This window comes from Pan troglodytes, chromosome 20, assembly GCF_028858775.2.
Source record: "Pan troglodytes isolate AG18354 chromosome 20, NHGRI_mPanTro3-v2.0_pri, whole genome shotgun sequence".
NCBI lineage: Eukaryota > Metazoa > Chordata > Mammalia > Primates > Hominidae > Pan > Pan troglodytes.
In genome coordinates, this window is record NC_072418.2 from 42,789,549 (window position 1) to 42,816,255 (window position 26,707).

At 40.3% G+C, this 26,707-nt stretch overlaps 1 non-coding gene and 1 pseudogene across 1 annotated transcript; both read left to right on the forward strand.

Moving 5' to 3' along the window:
* The first annotated feature begins 1,072 nt into the window (after positions 1-1,072).
* On the forward strand, positions 1,073-15,999 carry LOC100610441 (uncharacterized). The gene is made up of 4 exons (XR_002940690.3): positions 1,073-1,210; positions 10,864-10,991; positions 14,071-14,281; positions 15,750-15,999. It is a non-coding gene; the product is annotated as an uncharacterized LOC100610441 (transcript).
* Positions 16,000-17,506: 1,507 nt separating this feature from the next.
* Positions 17,507-17,677, forward strand: LOC107969619 (small ribosomal subunit protein uS14-like; annotated as a pseudogene).
* The last annotated feature ends 9,030 nt before the right edge of the window (positions 17,678-26,707 follow it).

The following is a 26,707-nucleotide window of genomic DNA, read 5'->3' on the forward strand; positions in this document are numbered from 1 at the left end:
AACAGAATCTAAGCTTCACTCAATGACTCTGTGTTGGTGACAACAAAAAGTGTAGTATGGGGGGTGTGAGTTGAGATGGGAGTCATGCCATGGGAAGAAAGAGACCAAGAAGTGTTTCCTGGACACTGAGAGGTGTCTTCTATCTCATGGTGACCTATTCCCCCGCACAGCTGATTAGGCCATGTGTCTTTACTTCTCAAGATATAGGCATAATGATGAGAAATAGTATTTATATGGCTCCTGAAAAAATAACAAAGACAAATCCAAGATGTGTAAAGCCTAAAAGTGACTTTGCCAGTGCCTGTTTTATTGTGTCCCAAATATAACCACTTTAAAACTACAGTAATCAAAACAATGTGGTGCTGGCTTAAGGACAGACTTAGAAATCAATCAAATATAAAGGAGAGCCAAAAAGTAAACATGCACATAGGTGGTCACTTGAGATTCAATAAATGTGCCAGGACACCCTTTTGGGAAAGGACCCTCATTTCAACCAGTGATTTTGGGGAAACTGGATATACACATGCGTGAGGATGTAGTTGGGACCTTACCATAAGCCACATACAAGAATTAACTCAAAATGTATCAAACAATAAATATAAGACCTAGAACTTTAATATTTTTAGAAAAAACATCAAAGAATATTTCATGACATAGGATCTTAAAATGATCTCTTGGATATGATTCCAAAAGCACAAGGAACAAAAGAAAAAACAGATAAACTGGATTTCATCAAAATTTAAACTGGGGAGACCTTGCAACATGGCACCATAGAGTGCTCCACCAATCTTACCCCCACGCCTCAAGGACATAAATTTAACAAGTATCTGCACAAGAAAAACACCTTCATAAAAACTAAAAGCAGGCGAATCCTCATAGATACCTGGTTTTAACTCTACATCACTGAAGAGATAGAAAAAAACAGTCTTGAATTGCCAATGCCACTCCTTCATCCAGGCAGCAGGAATGTGGTACAGAGTCTCTGGGTACTGGGGTACTGGAGGGAGGAGAGCACAGCAATTGTGAGGTATTGAAGTCATTGCTGTCCTGTTACAGAAGAAAGGCAAATTGGAACAAACTCAGCTGACACACACCAATGGAGGGAGCATTTAAGCCAGGCTTAGCCAGAGGAAAATCCCTGATACCCGCGGTTGAAACTTGAATTCCTGCAAACCTTGCCAGTGAGGGCTACAGTACTCTGGTTTTTCAAGTAAGTTTGAAAGGCAGTCTAGGCCATAAGCCCAGAAATTCTTAGGTGAGTCATGGGGTTGAACTGGGCCCAGAGATAATGGACTGGTGAAGAGGGGATCAGGTGACTTACAGAGACAGCAGCTTTGGTAACTAATGGAGTGCTGGCTTTACCCCTCACTTAACTCCAGGATGCACAGTCTGTGGCTCTAAAAGAGACCCCTTCCTTTCACTTGAGGAGAGGAGAGTTATCACCTGCTGATGGTATCAGCAATACCCAGGTACTATGCTGAGGGTCTTGGATGAGCTTCTAAGATCTGCTGGCTTCAGGTGAGACACAGCACATTACCAGCTGTGGTGGCTATGAGGAAAAACTCTTTCTGCTTGGTAAAAGCAGAGAAAAAAGCAAAAGGGACTTCATCTTGCGCCTTAGGTACCTGCATGGCCACAAGGGAGTAGAGCACCAAGCAGGCTCTAGGGGCCCCTAATTCAGGGACTTGGTTATTGGATGACATCTATTTACCTGCTTTGGGCCAGACAGGAGTTCACTGCCCTGTGGAATGAGTCCCAGGCCTGGCAGTATTCACTATGAGTTGACTTAAGAGACTGTGGGCCTTAAGGGAATATCTGTGGTAGTCTGGCCATACTCTTCATTGTGGCAATGGTTATGGGATGACCACTGCCTTTGGAAAGAGGAGTGTGGGAAGAACTGCATCTTGTGGTTTGAGTGCCAGCTCTGCTGCAGTAAAATAAAAGCACCATACAGACTTCTAAGGTTTTTGACTTTAGTCCCCAACTTTCAGGTGGCACCTCTGGACCCACCCAAGGCCTAGGGGAACTCACCGCCCTGAAGGAATGCACACAGACCCGGCTTGCTCTGCCATCTGCTGCTTCCAGAGTCCCAGGGCCTTGAGTGAACTTAGGTTGCAACCAGGAAGTGGATACAGAAGGCCTTCAGTGAGATCCAGTGCTATACTGGATTCAGGTCTGACCCAGTCATAGTGGTGGTGGCCACAATGGTGCTTGTATTAGTCTATCCCCAGCTTTAGGTGTCTCAAAACACACACATACACACACACACACACACACACACACACTGTTTTTTCGGGGGGAGAAAGAAAGGGAAAACGGCAAAAGTCTCCGCATTGTAATCCAGAGAATTATCCTGGAACTTGTCCAAGATCATCAAGGTGGTAACTGTATGAGTCTGCAAGAATCACAACATTACTGGTTTTTAGTTCACCCCAAAGGAGATACAGCTTAAATCAAAACATTCAAGTGTTTGGAATATCTGGTATGCCTTCAAAAAAAGGACAGGTACAAATAAGCCTAGACAGTGAAGACCACACTAAATACCTAATTACTCAATGATCAGACACTGAAGAACATCTGCTAGTGTCAACACCATCCAGGAAAGCATGATCTCCACAAATAAACTAAATAAGCACCAGGGAGAAGCAGAGACCTTTCAGACAGGAAATTTAATTTAGCAGTTTTAAGAAAACTCAAATAAATTCAAGATAACACAGAGAAGGAATTCAGAATTTTATTAGGTAAGTTAACCAAAAAGTTTAAAATAATTAAAAGGACTCAAACAATAGTTCTGGAGCTGAGAAATGGAGCCATAAAAAGGAATGATATCGTGCCCTTTGCAGGGACATGGATGAAGCTGAAAGCCATCATCCTCAGCAAACTAACATAGGAACAGAAAACCAAACACTGCACGTTCTCACTCATAAGTGGGAGCTGAACAGTTAGAACACATAGACACGGAGAGGGGAACAATACACACTGGGGCCTGTTGGTGGGGGCAAAGAGAGGGAGAGCATCAAGACAAACAGCTAATACATGTGGAGCTTAATACATAGGTGACAGGTTCATAGGTGCAGCAAACCACAATGGCACATGTTTACCTATGAAACAAACCTGCATGTTCTGCACATGTATCCCAGAACGTAAAGCAAAATAAAATACAAAAATGCAATTGGCATACTGAAGAATGCATCCGTCTTTTAACAGCAGAATTGATCAAGCAGAAGAAAATATTAGTGAGCTTGAAGACAGGCTATTTGAAACACACAGCCAGAGGAGACAAAAGAAGAAGGAGTAAAAAACAATGAAGCCATGAAACATGGCTATAGGATCTAGAAAAATAGCTTCAAAAAGGTAAACCTAAGAGTTATTGGCCTTAAAGAAAAAGTAGAGAAAGAAATAGTGGTAGAAAGTTTATTTAAAAGAATAATAACAGAGAACTTCCCAAACCTGGAAAAGGAGATCAATATCCAAGTACAAGCAGGTTATAGAACACCAAGCCAATTTAACCCAAAGAAGACTAACTCAAGCTACTTAATAATCAAACTTTCAAAGGTCAAGAGCAAAGAAAAAATCCTGCAAGCCCCAAAGAAAAAAAATAGCATACAATGCAGCTGCAATACACCTGGTAGCAGATTTTTTAGTGGAAACACACACAATATTATAACACTGTAACTGTGATGTGTAAACTACTCATTTCCTAAATAGAAAGACTAAACAATGAACCAATAATAATAATAATAACTGCAACTTTTGAAGATATACACAGTAAAATAAGATATAGGCAGAAATAACTAAAAGTTAAAAAGCAGGGGGATGAAGTTAAAGTATAGAGTTTCTATAAGTTTTCTTGTTGCTTGTTTTTTTTAAGTAAAGGGTGTTAAGTAGCTATCATGTTAAAATAATGGGTTATAAAATAGTATTTGCAAGCCTCATGGTCACCTTGAACCAGAAAACATACAAAGGATTCACAAAAAAAAAAACCATAAAAAGCAAGAAACTAAATTGTATCGCCAGACAAAATTATCTTCAGTAAGGAAAGATAGTAAGAAACAAAGGAAGAGAAGACCAAAATACAACTAGAAATCAAACACCAAAATGGCAGGACTAAGTCTTTACTTAATTATCAATGAAAACATTGAATGAAAATGGACTAGACTCTCCAATCAAAACAGATAGAGTGGCTGAATGGATGAAAAAACAAAAACAATTGATCTGTTGCCTACATGAAACACACTTCACCTATAAAGGCACACATATACTGAAGATAAAGAAATAGAAAAAGATGTTCCATGCTAATGGAAATGAAACAAAACAGGTGTAGCTATATTTATATTGGACAAAATATATTTTGAGACAAAAACTCTAAGCAGAGACAATAAAGTCACTATATAATGAATAAGACATCAACTCAGCAAGAAGATATAACAGTTTTAAATATATGTACACCAAAGAGTGGAGCACCCAGGTATATAAAGGAAATATTATTAGAGCTAAAGAGAGAGATAGGCCCCAATACAATAATAGCTGGAGATTTCTATGTTTCATTTTCAGCATTGGACAGGTCTTCCAGACAATACAAACAAAGAACGTTAATCCCTACTATAGAAGAAATGGATTTAATAGATACTTACAGAACATTTCATCCAATGGCTGCAGAATACACACTGTTGTCCTCAGCACATAGATCATTCTCAAAGATAGACCATATGTTGTCATGAAACCAGTCTTGAAACATTAAAAAAAATTGAAATATGTAATCCCAGCACTTTGGGAGGCTGAGGCCAGTGGATCACGAGGTCAAGAGATCAAGACCATCCTGGCTAACACAGTGAAACCCCGTCTCTACTAAAAATACAAAAAATTAGCCTGGGCATGGTGGTGGGCACCTGTAGTCTCAGCTACTCGGGAGGCTGAGGCAGGAGAATGGTGTGAATCTGGGAGGCGGAGCTTGCAGTGAGCAGAGATGGCGCCACTGCACTGCAGCCTGGGCAACAGAGCAAGACTCCATCTCAAAAAAAAAAAAAATTGAAATAATATCAAGCCACTTCTTTGACCACAACGGAATAAAACAAGAAATTGGTAGCAAGAGGAGTTTTGGAAACTATCCAAATACATAGAAATTAAACAGTATGTACCTGAATGACCGGTGGGTCAATGAAGAAATTAAGAAGAAAATTAAAAGTTTTCTTGAAACAAATGATAATGAAAACATAACATACCAAAATGTATGGGATACAGCCAGGGCAGTACAAAGAGGGAATTTTATAGCTCTAAGTCCCCACATCAAAAAAGAGAAAAGCTTCAAATCAACGATATAATGATGCATCTTAAAGAATTAGATAAGCAAGAGCAAATCAAACTTAAAATTAGTAGAAGAAAATAAATAATAAAGATCAGAGCAGATACAAATGAAATTAATAAAAAGTGTTTTTTCTGATAATTTAAACAAAATTAGCAAACCTTAGCCAGACTAAGAAAAAAGTAGAGAAGATATAGATAAATAAAATCAGAAATGAAAAAAGACACATTACAACTGATACCACAGAAATTCAAAAAATCATTAGTGGCTACTCTGAGCAACTATACACCAATAAATTGGAAAATCTAGATGAAATGAACAAATTCCTGGATACTTACAACCTATCAATATTGAACCTGGAAGAAATTAAAAGCCTGAACAGACGAATAATAAATAATAAAATAGAAGCCACAATAAAGCCTCCTCATAAAGAAAAGCCCAAGACCTGATGGCTTCACTGCTGAATTCCACTGAACATTTAAGAAAAAATTAATGCCAATCTTACTGATACTATTCAGAAAAACAGAGGAGGGAATATTACTGAACTCATTAAAAGAGGCCAGCATTACCTTGATATCAAAACCACACAAAAACCCACCAAAAAAGGAAGAGAAACCATAGGCCATAGGCCATAGGCCATAGGCCAATATCTCTAATAAATATTGATGCAAAAATCCTAAACAAAACACTAGCAAACCTGAAGCGGGCCTGCCCCTCCACACCTGTGGGTATTTCTCGCAAGGTGGAGATGAGAGACTGAGAAAAGGAAATAAGACACAGGGACAAAGTATAGAGGAAGAAAAGTGGGCTCAGGGGACCAGCACTCAGCAAGTGAGGACCTGCACCAGCACTGGTCTCTGAGTTCCCTCAGTATTTATTGGTCACTATCTCTACAATCTTGGTGAGGGGGATGTGGCAGGACTATAGGGTAATGGTGGGGAGGGGGTCAGCAGGAAAACATGTGAGCAAAGGAATCTGTGTCATAAATAAGTTTAACGAAAGGTGCTGTGCCTGGATGTGCACATAGGCCAGATTTATGTTTAACTTTACACAAACATCTCAGTGCAGTAAAGAGTAGCAGAGCAGTATTGCTGCCAGCATGTCTCACCTCCAGCCATAGGGCGGTTTTCTCCTATCTTAGTAAATAGAATGTATGGTCAGGTTTTACATTGAGACATTCCATTCCCAGCAACGAGCAGGAGACAGATGCTTTCCTCTTATCTCAACTGCAAAGAGGCCTTCCTCTTTCACTAATCCCCCTCAGCACAGACCATTTACAGGTGTCAGGCTAGGGGACTGTAAGGTCTTTCCCTTCCCATGAGGCCATATCTCAGGCTGTCTCAGTTGGGTGAAACCTGGACAATACCCAGGCTTTCTTGGGCAGAGGTCCCTGCAGCCTTCTGCAGTGCATTGTGTCCCTGGTTAATCGAGAATGGAGAATGGTGATGACTTTTACCAAGCATACTGCCTGCAAACAAATTGTTAGCAAGGCACATCCTGCACAGCCCTAAATCCATTAAATCTTGATTCAATACAGCACATGTTTCTGTGAGCACAGGGTTGCGGCTAAGGTTACATATTAACAGCATCTCAAAGCAGAACAATTTTTCTTAGTGCAGATAAAAATGGAGTTTCTTATGTCTTCCTTTTTCTACATAGACACAGTAACAATCTGATCTCTCTTTCTTCTCCCCATACAAACCAAATTCAACAATACATTAAAAAGGTCGACCAGGCATGGTGGCTCATGCCTGTAATCCCAACACTTTGGGAGGCTGAGGGGAGGAATTATCTGATGTCAGGGGTTTGAAACCAGCCCGGCCAACATGGCAAAACCCTGTCTCTACTAAAAATACAAAATTAGCCAGGCGCAGTGGTGAGTGCCTGTAATCCCAGCTATTTGGGAGGGTGAGGCAGGAGAATAATGTGAACCCAGAAGGCAGAGGTTGCAGTGAGCTGAGCAGAGGTTGCACCATTGCACTCCAGCCTGGATGACAGAGCGAGACTTCTTCTCAATAAAAAAAAAAAGAAGGAAAGATCATTTATCATGTCCAAATGGGATTTATTCCTGGAATGCATGGATGGTTCAACATATGCAAATCAATTAATATACCACCTCATATCAACAGAATGAAGAACAAAAGCCATATGATCATTTTAATTGATACTGAAAAATTGTTTGATAAAATGCAACATTTCTTCACAATAAAAACCCTAAAAAAATTTGTGATGGAAGGCCCATACCTCAAAATAATAAGCCATATATGACCAACCCACAGCTAGTGTCATACTCAATGAGGAAAACCTGAAAGCCTTTTGTCTAAGCTCTGAAACACTACAAGGATGGCCATTTTCACACTGTCATTCAACATAGTACCAGAAGTCTTAGCTAGACCAATTCGACAACAGAAAGAAACAAAGGGCATCCAAATTGGAAAGGAGGAATATAACATAATCTTATATTTGGAAAAACCTAACCACTCCACAAAAGACTACTAGAACTGATAAACAAATTTGGTAAAGTTGCAGGATACAAAATCAACATATAAAAATTAGTAGCATTTCTACATGCAAACAAGGAACAATCTGAAAAAGGATTTAAAAAGCTGTCCTATTTACAATAGCCACAAAGTAAATTAAGTACCCAGAAAGTTACTTAAGGAAAGAATTGAAAGATATCTGAAAAAGTCTAAAAAACGAATGGAAGAAATTGAAGAGGACGCCAAAATGGAAAAAAATATTCCATGTTCATGGATTAGAAGAGTCAATTTTGTTAAAATGTCCATACTACCAAAAGTAATCTACAGATTCAATGCAATCTTTATGAAAATACCAATAACATTCTTCACAGGTGTAGAAAAACAATCCTAAAATTTATATGAAATTATAAATGACTGAGAATAGCCAAAGCCATCCTAAGCAAAAAGAACAAAACTGGAGAAATCACATTACCTGACTTCAAATTATACTACAAAGCTATAGTAACAACAACAAGAACAACAACAAAAAGCATGGTACTGGCATAAAAACAGAAACAGACCAATGGAACGGAATAGAGAACCCAGAAACAAATCCACACACCTACAGTGAACTCATTTTCAACAAAGGTGCCAAGAATATACACTGGGTAAAAGACAGTCTCTTCAATAAATGGCATAGGGGAAACTATGCAGAAGAGTGAACCTAGAAACCTATATCTCCTCATGTACAAAAATCAAACCAAAATGGAGTAAAGATTTCAAACTAAGATCTCAGACTATGAAAGTACTAGAAGAAAATATGGGGATAAATCTTGAGGACATTTGTTCTGGCAAAAATTTCTTGAGAAATACCCCACAAACACAGGCAAACAAAGCAAAAAAAAGGAACAAATGAGATAATGTTAGGTTAAAAAACTGCCTAGCATAGGAAACAATCAAAAAGTGAAGAGAAAACGCACAGAATGGGAGAAAATATTTGCAAACTAATTGCCTGACAAAGGATTAATAACCAGAATATATAAACTCAAACAACTCTGTAGGAAAAAATCTAATAATTTGATCAAAAGATGGGCAAAAGATTTGAATAGACATTTCTCAAATCATTAAAAAGTCAGGAAACAACAGGTGCTGGAGAGGATGTGGAGAAATAGGAACACTTTTACACTGTTGGTGGGACTGTAAACTAGTTCAACCCTTGTAGAAGTCAGTGTGGTGATTCCTCAGGGATCTAGAACTAGAAATACCATTTGACCCAGCCATCCCATTACTGGCTATATACCCAAAGGACTATAAATCATGCTGCTATAAAGACACATGCACACGTATGTTTATTGTGGCACTATTCACAATAGCAAAGACTTGGAACCAACCCAAATGTCCAACAATGATAGACTGGATTAAGAAAATGTGGCACATATACACCATGGAATACTATGCAGCCATAAAAATGATGAGTTCATGTCCTTTGTAGGGACATGGATGAAATTGGAAATCATCATTCTCAGTAAACTATCGCAAGAAAAAAAACCAAACGCCGCATATTCTCACTCATAGGTGGGAATTGAACAATGAGAACACATGGACACAGGAAGGGGAACATCACACTCTGGGGACTGTTGTGGGGTGGGGGTAGTGGGGAGGGATAGCATTAGGAGATATACCTAATGCTAAATGACGAGTTAATGGGTGCAGCACACCAGCATGACACATGTATACATATGTAACTAACCTGCACATTGTGCACATGTACTCTAAAACTTAAAGTATAATAATAATAAAATAAAATAAAATAAAAAAGAAGACATACAAATGGCAAACAAGCATATGAAAATGTGCCCAACATCACTAATCATCAGAGAAATGCAAATCAAATCTACAATAAGATATCATCCCACCCAATTAAAATGGCTTATATCCAAGGGACAAGTAACAACAAATGGCGTAGAGGACAAAAAGAAAGGGAACCCTGTATACTGTTGGTGAGAATGTAAATTAGTACAACCACTATGGAGAACAGTTTCGAGGTTCCTCAAAAAACTAAAAGTGGAGCTATCATATAATCCAGCAATCCTATTGCCAGGTATAAACCCAAAAGGATAAATCAGTATATTGAGGAGGTATCTACACTCCTATGTTAGTTGCAGCACTGCTCGCAATGGCCAAGATTTGGAAACAACCTAAGTTTTCATCAATGGATAAATGGATAAAGAAAATGTGGTATATATACACAGCGGAGTACTATTCAGCCATAAAAAATGAGATTCTACCCTTTGCAACAATACACATGGAACTCAAGATCATTATTTTAAGTGAAATAAGTCAGGCACAGAAAGACAAACATCATAAATTCTCAAACAGTAGAAAAATGGTTACTAGAGGCTGGGAAAAGTAGTGGAGGGGGAGGTGGGAGGTGATGATGATTAATTGGTACACAAGATAGAATAAATAATATTACCTATTTGACAGCATGCAAGGTGACTATAGTCAATAGCAACTTACATTTACATTTTAAAACACACAAACAACTGTCATTGGATTGTTAGCAACAGAAAGAATAAATGTTTGAGGGGATGGATGCCCCATTCTCCATGATGCGATTATTTGCATGCCTGTATCATTCCTTATGTACCCATTAAATGTGCACACCAACTATGTACCCACAAAAATTAAAATTAAGTGACAGACATAGGACCAATAGGCATATGAAAAGATAACCAACGTCATGAGTCATTAGGGCAATGAAAATCAAAATCATCATGAGATACCACTTCACACTCACTAGAATAGCTATTATTTAAAAAAATGAAAACTAAGAAGTGTGAGGACATAAATAAACTGGAACCCTTGAACATTGCTCTTTGGAGGGTAAGATAACATGGCTGCTGTGGAAAATATTATGGCAGTTCATTAAAGAGGTTACTCATCATAATATACAGCTCTTTGGCACTGGTATCAATTGTTTCTAAAAATGGTTTGAATTCCTTGACAAAAAAAAAGTGAAGAGAAAAATGAAATAAGAGGGAGAAGGAATGAAGGATGGGAGGAAATCCTAATTCACTCCACATTTGAATTCTAATATAGGTTTTAAGGATGCTTCCTTTCATCACGAAAAGAACTTGAGGAAGGGTCCTGAGTCCTCCACCCCAGGTGAAGAAGACTGCATTGTGACTCAAGTCCAATCACCTGCACCTGCACCTGTCGTCACACAGGTCTGGAACTAAGAAACAAATAACCAATCACTAGACTTAAGAATCTCAACTTTCTCCACAAATTTGCAGGAGAAAGGGTGACTCTGAAAATTTGGATTCCCATGGACACTCAGAGAAAAGAAAAGGGTGTGGGTAGAGCCCAGGTGTGTGAGAGGCAGATGGGAACGACCCTCACCTGGCAAAGCCAAGGGGACCAGTGTGGGATCAGGGGGACACAAGGGCTTTCTCTACCTCCCTCCATAGGTCCTGCTTAGGATCAAGACCAGTGTTCTGCCAGAATATCTGTAGAACAAAAGAAGTGTTACCTCCCAGGGCAAATGATTTTCACCAAAATCCTCACTATTTTTACCATTGCACAAATTAGGAAAATTAGGAAATGTACATTCTGCACAGTGGAGAGAAGGCTTAATGAGAGGCATGGGGGCTGGACTTCACAACCCCTCACCTCATTCTCACTCCATCATCCTTGTCTGTGCATTTCCCTGGTGACCCCTTCCTCCCCCTGGTGTCTTCCCCACCGTCATTTCTGCTGCATCACAGACACAGGCTTGCAAACAAGTGTGGTTGTGACTGAGTCTGTTTCTGATACCCTGGGGCTATGGTGTCTGAGACGTTGCATGTTGTCAGATGTGGACCCTGGACCAGTGTAACCTTCTGTGAGGGTGTGATGGTGTCTGATGAGAGTGAACTCTGCTGAGATGATGTGACTTTAGGTGGGAGGTGGAGAGCCCACCAGGATGGGTGGGATGTGCCTGAGGGTAAAAGGGTGACTGTGTTTTGTCTTCCTGACTGTGATGTGAGTGTGTGTGTGAGCAAGGCCAGACCAATGCATGAGCATCTTTATAGGCACAGCGAGCAGGCATTTGTGACTCAGTGAGTGGGGTGACTCTGTGTGACTATGGGTGTGTGTGAGTGCTGGGATATGACTGGATGTTGAACTGGGAACATGCATGTGGCTTTCTGTGCATGTCAAGTTTCCTCCTCACACAGCAGGGCCTCTGATGAAGCAGCTGTGCATCTTCCCATGTGTGTCAATGTGGATGCCAGGTGGCAGAACTGGTGTGAATCTTGGGGACTGTGAGTTATCAATGACTCATTTGTGAGCATTAATGAGAGCAGAATGCATGCTCTCTAGATGCCTCTTCCCAAGCAGAGTGGGAAAGAGGAATGCGGATCATAGGAGTGATGTTTCCTCAGGTAGGTTCTGCACACAGTGACCACCATCTCATGTCTTTCAGCCTCATGTCTCTTCCTGTCCCCCACCAAAGCCTGCCCTTCTTATTGTGGGTCTGGAGAGTTTGCAGATCCTGGCTCTCTAAGGAAGAGCATTAGAGTCTGTGGTTTCGGATACTAAATCACCCTAAACCAGGAAGGAACAAGTGTAGCCTCAGTTCAGACAGAGTTTACAGTGGATATTAATCATCAGAGTAGCTGGGTTCACTGGCTCATGCCCATAATCCCAGCACTTTGTCAAGCAAAGATGGGAAAATAACTTGAGGCCAGAGATTTGAGACCAGCCTGGGCAATATAGTGAGATGCTGTGTTTACAAAAACTGTAAGTATCAGACAGGCATTGTGGCAGGCCTCTTTCATCACAGGTACTCAGGAGGCCAAGGCATGAGGATCCCTTCAGCACAGGAGTTCGAGGCTTCAGTGAGCTATCGGTGCACAACTGCATGTCAGCCTGGGTAACAGAGTGAGATCATGTTTCAAAAAGGAAGAAAAATTATACACTTGTAGGTTCTCTCTAATTACTTCCCTGACCCACACTTTTCATTTGTCCAAGTGCTGGAGCTGTGTCCTCAAGATTTTTACAACTTCTGGGAAGGACGTCTATTGCCCTTGGTGACTGTGATGCACATGCATCCCACACACAGGGGTTTTCTGTTCTTTTTCAATTTCCCTCTCTCTTTCAACAAGTGTTGCTTCTTACTGGAGTGAATTTCTCCGCTGTTACATCCTCAAGTCTAGTTTTCACAGTTTCAGAGTTGAAATTGATCTCAGGTCAATATTCCACAAGGACCCAATCCATACTGTTAGGTCACCCCCAACAAGCCCTGTACGTGCCAGGGATTAGGCTAAAGATTTTACACATATTAACTCCTCTGTTACTAAAATCACTCTACAAAGTAAGAATTTCTAATAAAGACAAAAAAGTAAAAAAGTAAAGAAAGCAAAGAAAAATAAGAGTTTTAAATAATCCTCCTTGTACCTGGGAAACTAAGGTAGGCAGCATTCAAGTAATAGATCTAAGATGGCACTTCCAGTAAGAGGCAGAATCAGGAGTGGAATCCAGGCAGCCTGGCTCCTGAATCCTTGTTTCTAACTATGGGACCCTCATGTCTTCAGGAATATGGAGTTCTGACTGTGATAGGGTGAAAAAGAGAAGTCCTCACTGTTTGCCTGTTGATTTCTAACCTTCTGCATCATGGGAATCTGTTAGAAAAGGGGAGGCCACACCTGGCCGGGCCCCTCTCACCCACTCTCAGTCGCCTAGCAGGTGCCCCACACAATGCCTGTGTCCTTGTCCATTGGTTCTACCATGACAATCAGAGGGACACCGATCCTCCCTTTTTTGTGAGTACTCCATGGTCCATGGCACAGAGGTGGAAAAGAAGGGAGAATATTTACTCAGGAAGTGGCCTCATGTGAGTGATGTGGAAATGTCTAGTTGGCATGATAAAGGCGCCATTCAGTTGCGGGTCCTGGAGACCCTCCAGCACCAGGCATGAAACCTGCAGTGGCTGCACTCTGGCCCAGTCATGTGGCCTAGGGGAGGAGGACACTCAAGGATTGGGGGTGTGGCTCATTATCAAGGGGCATAGACTTTTCAAAGAATGGACAAGTAATAGCTCAGGTCAGTGACTGTGGCTCAGTTTCCATCTTGTGATGAGTGACAGAGCATGTCCCCACCTGGGGGAATGAGTTGCTAAAACAGCCCCACAGAAACCAGTCCTGCAGTATCACCAGGGAGCCTGCTTTCTTCTTTGGGGAAAGGGGGGAAGGGATGTGTGTGTGTTGAGTGTGTGCCCCACGTGGGGGAGGGGCTTGCCCAACACTCTATGTGCTTTGCCCTCAGCAATGACCCAGAGCTGCAGGTGGAATTCTACACTGGGACAAATGAGGACTCAGACATCGCCTTCCATTTCTGAGTGCACTTTGGCCATTGTCTGGCCATTGGCAGCCATGTGTGTAGGGCCTGGAAGTGTGAGAGGAGATGCCACGATGTGCCCTTTTAGGATGGCAAGCCATTTGATCTGAGCATCTTGGTGCTGGACAATGAATACCAGGTGAGTGGCCTAGGAGCTCCCAGTACCCAGCCTTCCATGGGCTCCCAGAGCAGGAGGCAGCTCTCCCTGGCTTGGCCCCAGTAGTCCCTCTGGACCCACCTCCCATAACTAGTTTTGCTTTGGGCTTTTCATCAAAACGCTCTGCTTGCGCCATCATCCTCAGCTCTTTTCCCAAATCTGACCAGGGTCAGTATCAGCTCACCTCGCATTTCCCCCAAGGTGGAGAATCTCCTCTATCTTTTCCCATTGTGGTCATTTCCACTTATGCTGTTATTTCAATTTTTCACTTCGCTGAATGAATACAATATTCATAAAAATAAAATTGTTTTAGTCAATCAAAAATTAAGTCTTTCTCATTCCTGGACCCAATCTTACTCCTGAGAACATTACCAGTGCTCTGTTCTCCCTCCACAGGAAATCTTTGCTTATGGAAGCATATAGATCTATAATTTCATTTGTTTTTAAGAAATTCCTAGTATACGTTGCTCTACACATTACACTTTAGGAACTGAGTTAATTTGTTGTTAAAAATATATATCTTGAAGACATCTTCTATTAATGGTGCTGCCTCAATTTTTAAAGATTGCATAATGTTGCATTAGAACAATTACCCAAAATTATTGACCTTGACTCTTTTGATGGGCACTGAGGTTATTTCCAATATTTTGCTGTCACAGATGGTGCTGTAATAAGATTTCTAGTAAATTCTTTTGTCATTATCCACCTCTCTTACTTATGTTGAAAAATAATCAGAAAGAAATGAAATAACAGGTTCAAAAATGTGTGCATTTTAAATTTAACAAATTGACACCTAGAAGGTTACTTTACAGCCTTAGTAATAAAGAATATGTGCAAATGTTCTGGCTCTTTCTAATGTGTAGGGCAAATGCCAAAAGATTCACATTTTATTCAGATTCAAGTGAGGGATCTTTATCTATGCTTAGAAGCTGTTTAAAATGATATCTTATGTTTTGCAACACTTGTCCGATTCTACCTTTCCAAAAACACTTGAAATTTATTCTTGGCCACCACCAGCCCAGATCTAGGTAACTCCAAAGAGAAACTGGGCCATCAGCAGTGAGTGGCAGTCAGAGTTCATAAAACTGAAAGATATGCATTCAACAAATATAGTCTAGCATTAATCCTGTGTGGACCCCTGTACAAGATGCAGGGATTCAAGTTCATGAAACAAAGTCACTAGCCATGGGGGTTTTCCAGGCTAAAGGGGAGGCTGAGCAAACACAGACTAGCCTTGCTGGAAGTATGAGAGGAAAAATTAGAAATAAAGCAAACAACTGTCTCAAATAGGTACAAAAGTTGATCTGCAAACAGAAGTGTGTGTTTTGAGTTCAGTTATATAACTAGGAGTTTTCTCATGGGATGTTGTAGGTACTAGGACAGAGTAAAGAGGAGGCTGAAAACTTGTTTGGTGGCATACTGTCTTTCTAACGCATTTTTCCTTTTGTAGGTAATAATAAATAGCCAACACGGTTGCAGCTTTGTCCATAACTCCCACCATGTTCTGTGAAGATGGTGCAAGTGTGGAGAGATGTCTCCCTGACCTCAATGTCTGTCTGCAGTTGAGGCAGATGATCACACTCCTCATTGTTGAGGAATCCCTCTTTCTATGTGACCATAGGATTTCCAGAGCCCACTAACAGCATGATCTCTCCTCACTGTTTCTGCTACACTTGGTCATTAAAACATCACCAAACTACCGAGGATTTGTTTGGTTCTTGCTTTAAGGGAGAAAGAGAAAGTGGTCATTCCCAGGAGTGCCCAAGGAATTCTATGAGAGGCATCAAGAAATCAAAAAGGATAAACCTTCGTGTGACTTCAGGAGTGAGTGACAAGGTCCCTGGAATGTCTGAGAAGACATTAGGTACAGCATCCTTCTATATCACATTGTTGACATCAGAGACTCTGAAACAAAATCCTTACTCAATCTCAGATGACTCACTGCACTGAAATGTTAGGTAGCTGTTTACAGCCACACAAGTGTACCTCAGGGAAGAAATTTGGTAACTTGAGGACAATCTGGTGGAATTTCCTAATTCCTTCCATTGTTCTCAGGATATTTATTGTGCATAAACATGGTGCTTTGGTCTGTAAAGACTGCCATGCAGGACCTTTAAAAAGAGACACATTTCTGACATGAAAATTTTAATCCAAACAATAGTTAGAGAATCACAGGAGCCCAAAAATTTCTCTTAAAGAACCTCAAATGTTGATGTTTAAAGATAATTGTGAGTTTTTTCTGATGTATGTGGCAGAATCCTTAGATTTCTATTTGGAAACAAATGGTCATGGTTTAAGTCCAGAAAATATGTAGTTTATTGTTGGGATGGACAGAATTCATACACATGGACACAGTGAGCAGACCTTGCTTTGCTGCTGTTTCACTAGGCATTGCAGCACAGCAAACCTCCACATGTTGGCTTAGAGCAGTCATTTATTCTGACCTTTCTCAGTTAACTGGACTCATGTGAGAGGTAGGTCATGTGGTGAAAGTCATGATTTCTGAAGCATCTTTCAGGCTGGGATTCCAGAGGATGCTTCACTGATGCCTGACCCAGCACTAGAGCTGGATGAACACCTGGGGGCTGGCTGGTTATTTTATTCCCTACTTCACCTCCCCATTCATGCCTTGAATTTTCTCAAATCGTGAGAGTCTCATGATTCTTAGACTTAATGAATGATGATTGGCTTCCACTAAAGAAAGCCTTCCAAAAGGCTCAGGAAGAAAGTGCAAGGCATCATAAGACCTAGCTTTGAAAGGCACACAGTATCAGTACTGTGACATTATATTGATCAAAGTGAGCTATACAGACAGCCCAAATCAAAGGGTGGGGATTCCATAAGCTGTGGTTATTTTGACCTGTTGTCATGAGGGAGCATTTTTGGCAACTATTCCCACTCATTCCTCAGTGGCTTAAATGCTTTCCACGTTCCAAAAACACTATCCTGTAAGGAACCACTGAATGCAATATGATTACAGAAACAGGCTCAGATTGAAGTTTAGAGTCTTATCATTTAATCAGGATCTGGTGTCCATGAGGTGACTACAAATTATCAGGTGCACTTTCTCTCAACATATGCATTAAATGAATACATTACTTCCCCTATACAAATCAAACATACAAGACTGAAACAGATATAGGAAAATGCAGTGGACACACCTATTTTAGAAGGGCAAAAAATAATAAACAGCACCCTGAAAGCAAGATGGGTCACCAATAGCTCTACTGGAGCTATCCACGAAAATTCAGCCAGGGTTCTCACTCTTGTTACATCTGCTCAAACCAGCATGGCCTTATCCAAAAATACTGTCTTAACATGTGCCGCTTGTGTTTCCATAAGTACTTAAAGGATATATTTTTCATTAAGTTGGACTAAGTGATCTTCCTTGAGTTGATATGCAAGACTTACATCCAATGAAAGAAACTGTGCTAGCACATTAACCATGAATAGAGATTAAAACAAAGAAACAAATAAAAACAAACAAGAACAAAAAAGAAAATAGGCAGCAGTCACTCGTCCACATTATTGGACCCTATTTTCCTCTTCTCTGAAAATGGTTCCCTGCAACAATTGGCTCCACCATCTGTTGTCAGTTTCTTGGAACTCCTACCAAGATGACACAATGACAGCCCTTTTCTCAATACAAGAGCTGTGGTCACCTGGTTCATAGCACAAAATGAGAACCACTTAGAAGATAAACAGCAAATTACCTAAAAGCCAAACAATGCAGATTGAAGAGGGTCTCATCAAATAGCCTCTTTGTCAGCAGGGCCCATATCAGGTGGCATTTTGATCATCCTCATCCTGTCTTCCCATGTTCATTGCCGCAGCTTGTTCAACAGCAACCTTACCCATAGGTATGCCTCTCTCCTTTCCCTCCTTTAACCTAACATCCAGTTACCTTGAGGTGTCAATGCACAGTAAATAATATATTCATGCCTCTCTTTTTTGTTTCTTTCCAGTATAAGCTGAAATTTTCTCCCCTCTCACTGGAAAGTCTCAGGTTCTTGTTAGGTATACTAACCTCCTTGTATCATCCCACTCACAGTTTTGGTCACTTCTCTGTTTTGATGATGGAGCATAGGCCTCCTCACCAGCATGGAAGTCATTTTTGGGCAATTAGGCAATTCTTGCTCAGAGTGGATTAAGACTATCTTGGAACCCATAACCCATGAAGTTTTTTTTTTTTTTTGAGATGGAGTTTCACTCTTGTTGCCCAGGCTAGAGTGCAGTGGTGTGATCTTGGGTCACTGCAACCTCCACCTTCCAGTTTCAAGCAATTCTCCTGCCTCAACCTCCCAAGTAGCTGGGATTAGAGGCATCTGTCACCATGTCCGCCTAATTTTTGTATTTTTAGTAGAGAAGGGGTTTCACCATGTTGGCCAGGTTGGTCTCGAATTACTGACCTCAGGTGATACACCCACCTTGGCTTCCCAAAGTGCTGGGATTACAGGCGTGAGCCACTGCGCCTGGCCAGAACCCATGAATTTCTGAGCAGAACATGAGTTTAATTTCATATCATATGTCCCTGGATGATTCCAATTGCATTTGAATAACCTACAGGGTCCTACATGTTGCCTGTGCTAGACAAACACACAGTGACTGCCTTTTCTTAACTGATATTCACCAGCTCAGTTCAGTTCACATAGGCCATTTGTTACACTATCTTTATACTACCTACTATCCTGTGCTCATGGTAGCCAGGAGTGATGTCTCAGATAAAAAGATAACACATAGAGACCAGGAAGCAATGTTCAACAAGCAAGTTTTGATTTGCCTCTGGGGACCTACTCAACATCTTTTTCATGCTCCTCAACCTAAAGTCACTAAATACAGCATTCCCACTAAATATAGCATTGCTCGAAACACAGAAGGTTATCCTTGGACTCTAAAGCCTTGCCTTCTGAAAGGTCTGGAGGGCTTTTCAGTTTTTGCTGAAAGCCCCCAAAGAATAAATCTAGTCTTTGAAAATGTCCTTGATGCCTAAGTCCACCAAAGCTGTTTCCTCTGGGGTGCTGTCCGTGGTGCTGAGCACTGGTGCTTCTAGGCCTGTATTTGCAAGTGAGGAGCTAATAAAACAGAATTAGGAGATAAATTTTTTGTTTTGTTTTGTCTTTGATAAATTGCAGCTCAAAATATGCATGATATGTGGAGCAGGAATTGAATTTGGATTTTCAAACCACAATTTCTGCAATGCCTTCTATCACCACTTTTATTCAGCATAGTATTTGAAGTACCGGCCAGAGAGTTCAGCAAGAGAAGGAAACAAATGGCATCCAAATAGAGAACGAGGTTAAACCATCCATGTTTAGAGATATGATTCTATATCTGGAAAACCTCACAGTTTCCACCCAAACGATCGTTAAGCTGGTAAACAACTTTCGCAAAGTTTCAGGATACAAAATCAATGTGCAAAAATCACTAGAATTCCTACATGCCAAAGACAGCGAACCACAGGGCCAAATCAAGAATGCAATTCCATTCACAATTTCCATAAAAAGAATAGAATATCTAGGAATACAGCTAACCGGGAGGTGAAAGATTGTTACAATGAGAATTACAAAACACTGCTTAAAAGAGTAGAGATGACCCAAACAAATGGAAAAACATTCCATGCTCATGGATAGCAAGAATAACTATCATTAAAACAACCACATTGCCCAAAGAAATGTACAGATTCAATGGTATTCCTATTGAACTGTCAATAACATTCTTCACAGAATTAGAAAAATCTATTTTAAAATGAATATGGAACTGAGTGGGTTGAATAAAAAAGATATTCCAAAGCAAAAAGAACAAGGCTAGAAGCATCACATTACCCAACTTCAAGCTGCACTATAGGGCCAGAGTAACCTAACAGCATAGTACTTGCATAAAAACAGACACATAGACCAATGGAACAGAAGAGAGAGGCAAGAAGTAAGGTCCCACACCTACAGCCATCTGATCTTTGACAAAGTTGACCAAACAAGCAATGGAAGTAATTTTTGGATAACTAGCTAGCCACATGCAGATGATTGAACCTGAACCACTTTCTTGCATTATATAGAAAAATCAACTGAAGATGGGTTAAAGACTTAAATGTAAAACCCAAAACTATAAAAACCCTGGAAGTCTACCTAGGCAGTACCATTCCGAATGTAGAAATAGGCAAAAGATTCATGACAAAGATGCCAAAAGCAATCACAAGAAAAGCAAAAATGGACAAATGGATCAATTTAAACTAAAGAGCTTCTGCACAGCAACAGAACCTATCAACAGAGTCAACCGACAACCTACAGAATAGGAGAAAATATTTGCAAATTATGTATCTGAAAATTGTCTAATATCTAGCTTCTATAAGGAACTTTAACAACTTTACAAGAAAAGAACAAACAACCCCATTAAAAAGTGGGCAAAGTGCTGGGCGCAGTGGCTCATGCTTGTAATTCCAGCAATTTGGGTGGCTAAGGCAGTTGGATTGCTTGAGTCCAGAAGTTCAAGACCAGCTTTGGCAACATGGCAAAACCCTATCTCTATGAAAAATAGAAAAATTAGCTGAGTCTTGTCTCAGGCACCTGTAATCTCAGGGACTCCGGAAGGTGAGCTGGGAGGATCGCCTGAGCCCAGGCAGAGGTTGCAGTGAGACGAGATTTCACCACTGCACTTCAGCCTGGGTGTCAGACCAGGCTGTCTCGAAAAAAGTAAACAAAGAACAGGAACAGATACTTCTTAAAAGAAGACATACATGTGGCCAACAAGCATATGAAAGGAAGCTCAACAGCCCTGAACGTTAGAAAAATGCAAATCAAAACCACCATGAGATACCATCTCTCACCAGTCAGAATGGCTAGTATTCAAAAGTCAAAAAATAACAGAAACTGGCAAGTTTGTGAAGAAAAGGGAACACTTACACATTTTTGGTGGCAGTGTAAATTAGTTTAATCATTGTGTAAAGAAATGTGATGGTTCCTTGAATGGCTAAAATAGAACTACCATTCAACCCAGCTATCCCATCACTGAGTATATACCCAGAAGAATATAAATCATTCTACCATAAAAACGTGCACACGAATGTTTATTACAACAGTATGCACAATAGCAAAAACATGGAATCAACCTAAAAGCCCATAAAGGACAGACTGGATAGAGAAAATGTGGTACATATACACCATAGAATACTATGCAGCCTCAAAAAAGAATGAGATTATGACTTTTGCAGGAACATGGATGGAGTTGGAGGTCATTAACCTTAGTGAACCAATGTGGAAATGAAAAACAAAATACTGCATGTTCTCACTTAGAAGTGTGAGCTAAATGATGAGGCCCATGGATACCAAGAGGGAAACAACACACACTGAGGCCTACTTAAGGGTGGAGGGTAAAAGGTGAGACAGGAGCAGAAAAAATAACTATTGGGTACTAGGCTTAGTACCTGGATGTGAAATAATCTTTACCGCAAACCCCCATGACACGAGTTTCCCTGCACATGTACCCCTGAACATAAAATAAACGTTTAAAAAACAAAGAAAAAACCAATGTCACCTTTCTCCTGGAATCTGCAGGAGAAACAGTGTCTCTGAAACTTTGATTCACATGGACATCAAGAGAAAGGAGAGAGTATTGCTGGAGTCCAGGTGTGGGACAGACAGATGAGAGCAGCCCTCACCTGGTAGAGCCAAAGGGCTTAGCGTGGGGCAGGTTCATGCAAGGACATTCTCTACCTCTCCCCCGGATCATCCTGAGGATCAAGGTCAGTGCTGTCCCAGAATCTTTAAAGGCAAAAAGAACAATTTAAAGGCAGAATGTATGATCCATAGGTGTCTCTTTCCAATAAGTGTGGGGAAGAGGAATACAGACTATGGGGGTACTGGTCCCTTAGGTGAGGTCTGCACAGCTGGTATGCAGTACCAGCTACTCAGGATACTGAGCTGGGAGGATCACCTGAGCCCAGGAGCCAGAGGTTGCAGTGAGCCCAGATGGTGCCACACCACCCCAGCCTGAATGTCAGAGTGAGACCTGTCTTAAAACAACAACAAAAGGCGAGAAAAGACAAAACAGAGAACAGATACTTTTCTTTTCTTTTTTTTTTTCCCCAGTTCAACACCCAGTCACATTCCAGCACACACACTCACAGTCACACAGAGCCGTGCCACTCACTGAGTCACACACACCTGCTCACTGTGCATATAAAGATGCTCATGCACTGGTCCGGCTGTGCTCACACACACACTCACATCACAGTCATGAAGACAAAACACAGTCACCTGATTACAATCACTTACACACCCACCCATATCCTGGAGGGCCATACACATCCCGTCTAAAGTCACATCATTTTTAGCAGAGTTTACTCTCATCAGACACCATCACATGCTCACAGAGGGTCACAATGTTCTAGCATCCACACCCCCTACCCCCCTACCCCATGAGCATCTCAGGTACCATGGCCCTAGGGTCTCTCTTCCACACACCCACAACTCTCAGTAAAGCATTCACAGTAGAAATTTTCATATTTTCATCCCATAAAATCTCCCTCTTCCCTTTTCTGTGTGACCTGAGATTATTGAAGGCTGTGCCTTTTTAACTCACGGGTAGCAGGGACATTGTTGCCACATTGTTTTGACTCTGGATATGGACATGGAAGCAATGAAAAGGGTCAGAGGCCACAATTAAGGAGCTTTGGAAACCCCATTCTAGGCAACCACCCTCACACCCTGCCCAGAACTGTAGCTTGTAAGAAATTACCACAGAAGGGAAAGAGGAACTGCTTTTCCTTGCAACAGATATGCAATAGAATTTTGAGTAATATCCCAGTTATTCATCTGAACTGGGGAAGAAATATCAGTTCAGGGCGTCTGGCCACCTAGTAAGCTGTGGATAAAGATGTTGATGTTATTTACTTCTCAGGTATTCCAGCAATCCTTTCAGTGATCCAGAGAGATTGATCTTCTTTGACTTCCATATCCTCTGCACAATAGCCCATACTTCTGCTGTTTGCAACTATTTCTTCAGAAATCCATTATGCCCTACGACTTGCTTTCAGTCTTTCTTTTCAACTACATCTTTCCAAGCACACACTGTTCCCCTGAAAAACTTTAGGTTTTGTGTATGAAATTATATAATATCTGGGATTTGCTTTAAAATAATCTGGGGATGACAGTTCTCTACTTTTGCAAACATTCGAAATTTTTTACAGTATAGTTTTTAATTAAGTAGCCAGTATATAGACTATATATAAAAGAAAAACAAAATTATCAGTACTGGCATGGCTATATCTTCAAGAAATGCTGTAGTATGAAAAGGCATGAAGAAAACATGCATAATATGAGACCAATTATTTTAAAGACAAAAAAATAAAGTTGATCTCATAAGTACACACAAACGTTCATAAATGCACTAGAAAATGTCAAAAGAAGGCATTCCTTGTAGGGCGGACACTGGGTTTAGAAGAAATGAGGTCAAAGTATAAATCTGTAATGTTTGAATTTTACACACAAGAAGGTATTATATTACTTAAATGATTTGTATGAACATTTTAAAAATAAAGGTCATAATACAGTTAAAATTTTTGAAAAATTTAATCACAGTTTGGAACCCAGCAACCATGCTTCTTGTTACAGAGCACTCTTTCTATTTTGTGTTCTGTTTTTCTTGTTCCTCCAGCGATGTTCTAACACTCTATACAGCAAGGTGGGTTTGCTCAGTCACCTCTCTATCCTGGAACATCCCTGCACCACATAAATTGCCTGTCACAAGGTAAGTGCTCAATAAATGTTCATTGAATGCATAACTTTCAGTGCCATGGTTTTATGCCATGTAGTGATAACCGGTGTTTTCTTTTAAGAAGATCCGCATTTATTCCCTTTCTGCTTCCCTCCCTCCCTTCCTTTCTTTTATACAGAAACATCAGTGTGATTCCTGTCCTTTGTCTTTCCATCACACTCTTCACATGACTGACAGGACAACCCCATGCCTCTACTCTCACAGAATAGCCATAGCGTGGCCACTTCTCATTGTCTGCCAGTTCACTGACAGCAGCTTTGTGTTTACTACTAAGTGTCTGGCTCACAGCAGATGCTCGATAACTCCATTTCTAAGAAATAAATATCTCTTCCTGTAACTTCTTCCTGCAATTCAAACCAGAGAGTATTTCTCAGGAATTATCAGTTGATTGAGTGGCAAGCTATGTCTGGACTATGCATTTCATTTGAATCTATTAATAGTTTTATGGCTAGAAGAGAAAATGAAACAAAAATGGATTTTCAGCTGGGTGGGAAAGTTCAGTCAGTAGAACAAGTGAGGGAACATTCTGGGGAACAGATGCAGAGTGTGGGCAGGCTGTCATTACGAGTGTGACAGTGTTTACCAGCTGAGCTGACCTTTGTTCTGATGAAAATCTTGTAATTCACTATCCAAATATTAATTATATCTTTGACATACAAAAAAAACCATCGTATCATTCTTATGCCTTTGCATAAGTCCATTGTATCATTCTTATGCCTTTGCATCCTCATAGCTTAGCTCCCACTTATGAATGATAACATACAGTGTTTGGTTTTCCATTCCTGAGTTACTTCACTTAGAATAATGGTCTCCAATTTTATCCGGGTTGCTGCGAATGCCAATAGTTTGTTCCTTTTTATGGCTGAGTAGTATTCCATGGTATACATATACACCACAATTTCTTTATCCACTCGTTGATTGATGGGCATTTGAGCTGGTTTTATATATTTTGCAATTGCAAATTGTGCTGCCATAAACGTGTGTGTGCAAGTATCTTTTTAAAATAATGACTTATTTTCCTCGGGGTAGATACCCAGTAGTGGGATTGCTGGATCAAATGGTAGTTCTACTTTTAGTTTCCTGAAGGACTCTCCACACTGTTTTCCATAGTGGTTGTACTAGTTTACATTCCCACCAGCAGTGTAAAAGTGTTCCCTTTTCAACGCATCCCCACCAACATCTACTATTTATTTATTTATTTTTTTATTTTGGCCATTCTTGCGGGAGTAAGGTGGTATTGCATTGTGGTTTTGATTTGCATTTCTCTGGTCGTTAGTGATGCTGAGCATTTTTTCATGTGTTTATTGGCCATTTGTTTATATTCTTTTGAGAATTTTCTGTTCAGGTCCTTGGCCCACTTTTTGATAGGACTGTTTGATTTATTCATGATCATTTGTTTGAGTTCCTTGTAGATTCTGGATATTAGTTCTTTGTTGGATGTAAAGGTTGCAAAGATTTTCTGCCACTCTGTGGGTTGTGTGTTTACTCTCCTGATTGTTTCTTCTGCTGTGCAGAAGCTTTTTAGTTTAATTAAGTCCCATCTATTTATCTTTTTGCTTTTGTTGCATTTATTTTAGAGTTATTGGTCATGAGGCCTTTGCCTAAGCCAATGTCCAGAAAGATTTTTCTGATGTTATCTTCTAGAATTTTTATAGTTTCAGGTCTTAGATTTAAGTCCTTCATCCATCTTGAGCTGATTTTTCTATGAGGTGGGAGATGAGGATCCAGTTTCATTCTTCTACATGTAGCTTGCCAATTATCCCAGCACCATTTGTTGAATAGGGTGTCCTTTCCCCACTTTATATTTTTGTTTACTTTGTCAAAGATCAGCTGGAAGTAACTATTTGACTTTATTTCTGGGGTTTCTATTCTGTTCTATTGGTCTATGTGCCTATCTTTGTACCAGTGCCATATTGTTTTGGTGACTATGACCTTATATTAACAGTATAGCTTGAAGTCAGGCAATGCGATGCCTCCAGATTTGCTCTTTTTGCTGAGTCTTGCTTTGGTATGTGGACTCTTTTTTGGTTCCATATGAATTTTAGGATTGTTTTTCCTAGTTCTGTGAAGAATGATGGTGGTATTTTGATGGGAATTGCATTGAATTTGTAGATTGCTTTTGGCAGTATGGTCATTTTCACAATGTTGAAATTTTCACATGGGATGCTAGAGCATGGGATGTGTTTCCATTTGTTTGTGTCATCAACAATCTCTTTCAGCAGTGTTTTGTAGTTTTCCTTGCAGAGGTCTCTCACCTCCTTGGTGAGGTATATTCCTAAGTATTTTATTTATTTTATTTTTGTAGCTATTGTAAAAGGGGTTGAGTTCTTGATTTGTTTCTCAGTTAGTTGCTGTTGGTGTATAGCAGAACTACTAGTTTGTGAACACTAATTTTGTCTCCTGAAATTTTGCTGAATTTATTTTTCAGTTCTAGGAGCTTTTTGGAGGAGTCTTTAAAGTTTTCTAGGTATACAATCTTAGCATCAGCAAACAGCGACAGTTTGACTTAGTCTTTACTGATTTGGATGCCCTTTATTTCTTTCTCTTGTCTGATTGTTCTGGCTAGGGCTTCCAGTTCTATGTTGAATAGAAGTGGTGAGAGTGGGCACCATTGTCTTGTTCCAGTTCTCAGAGGGAATG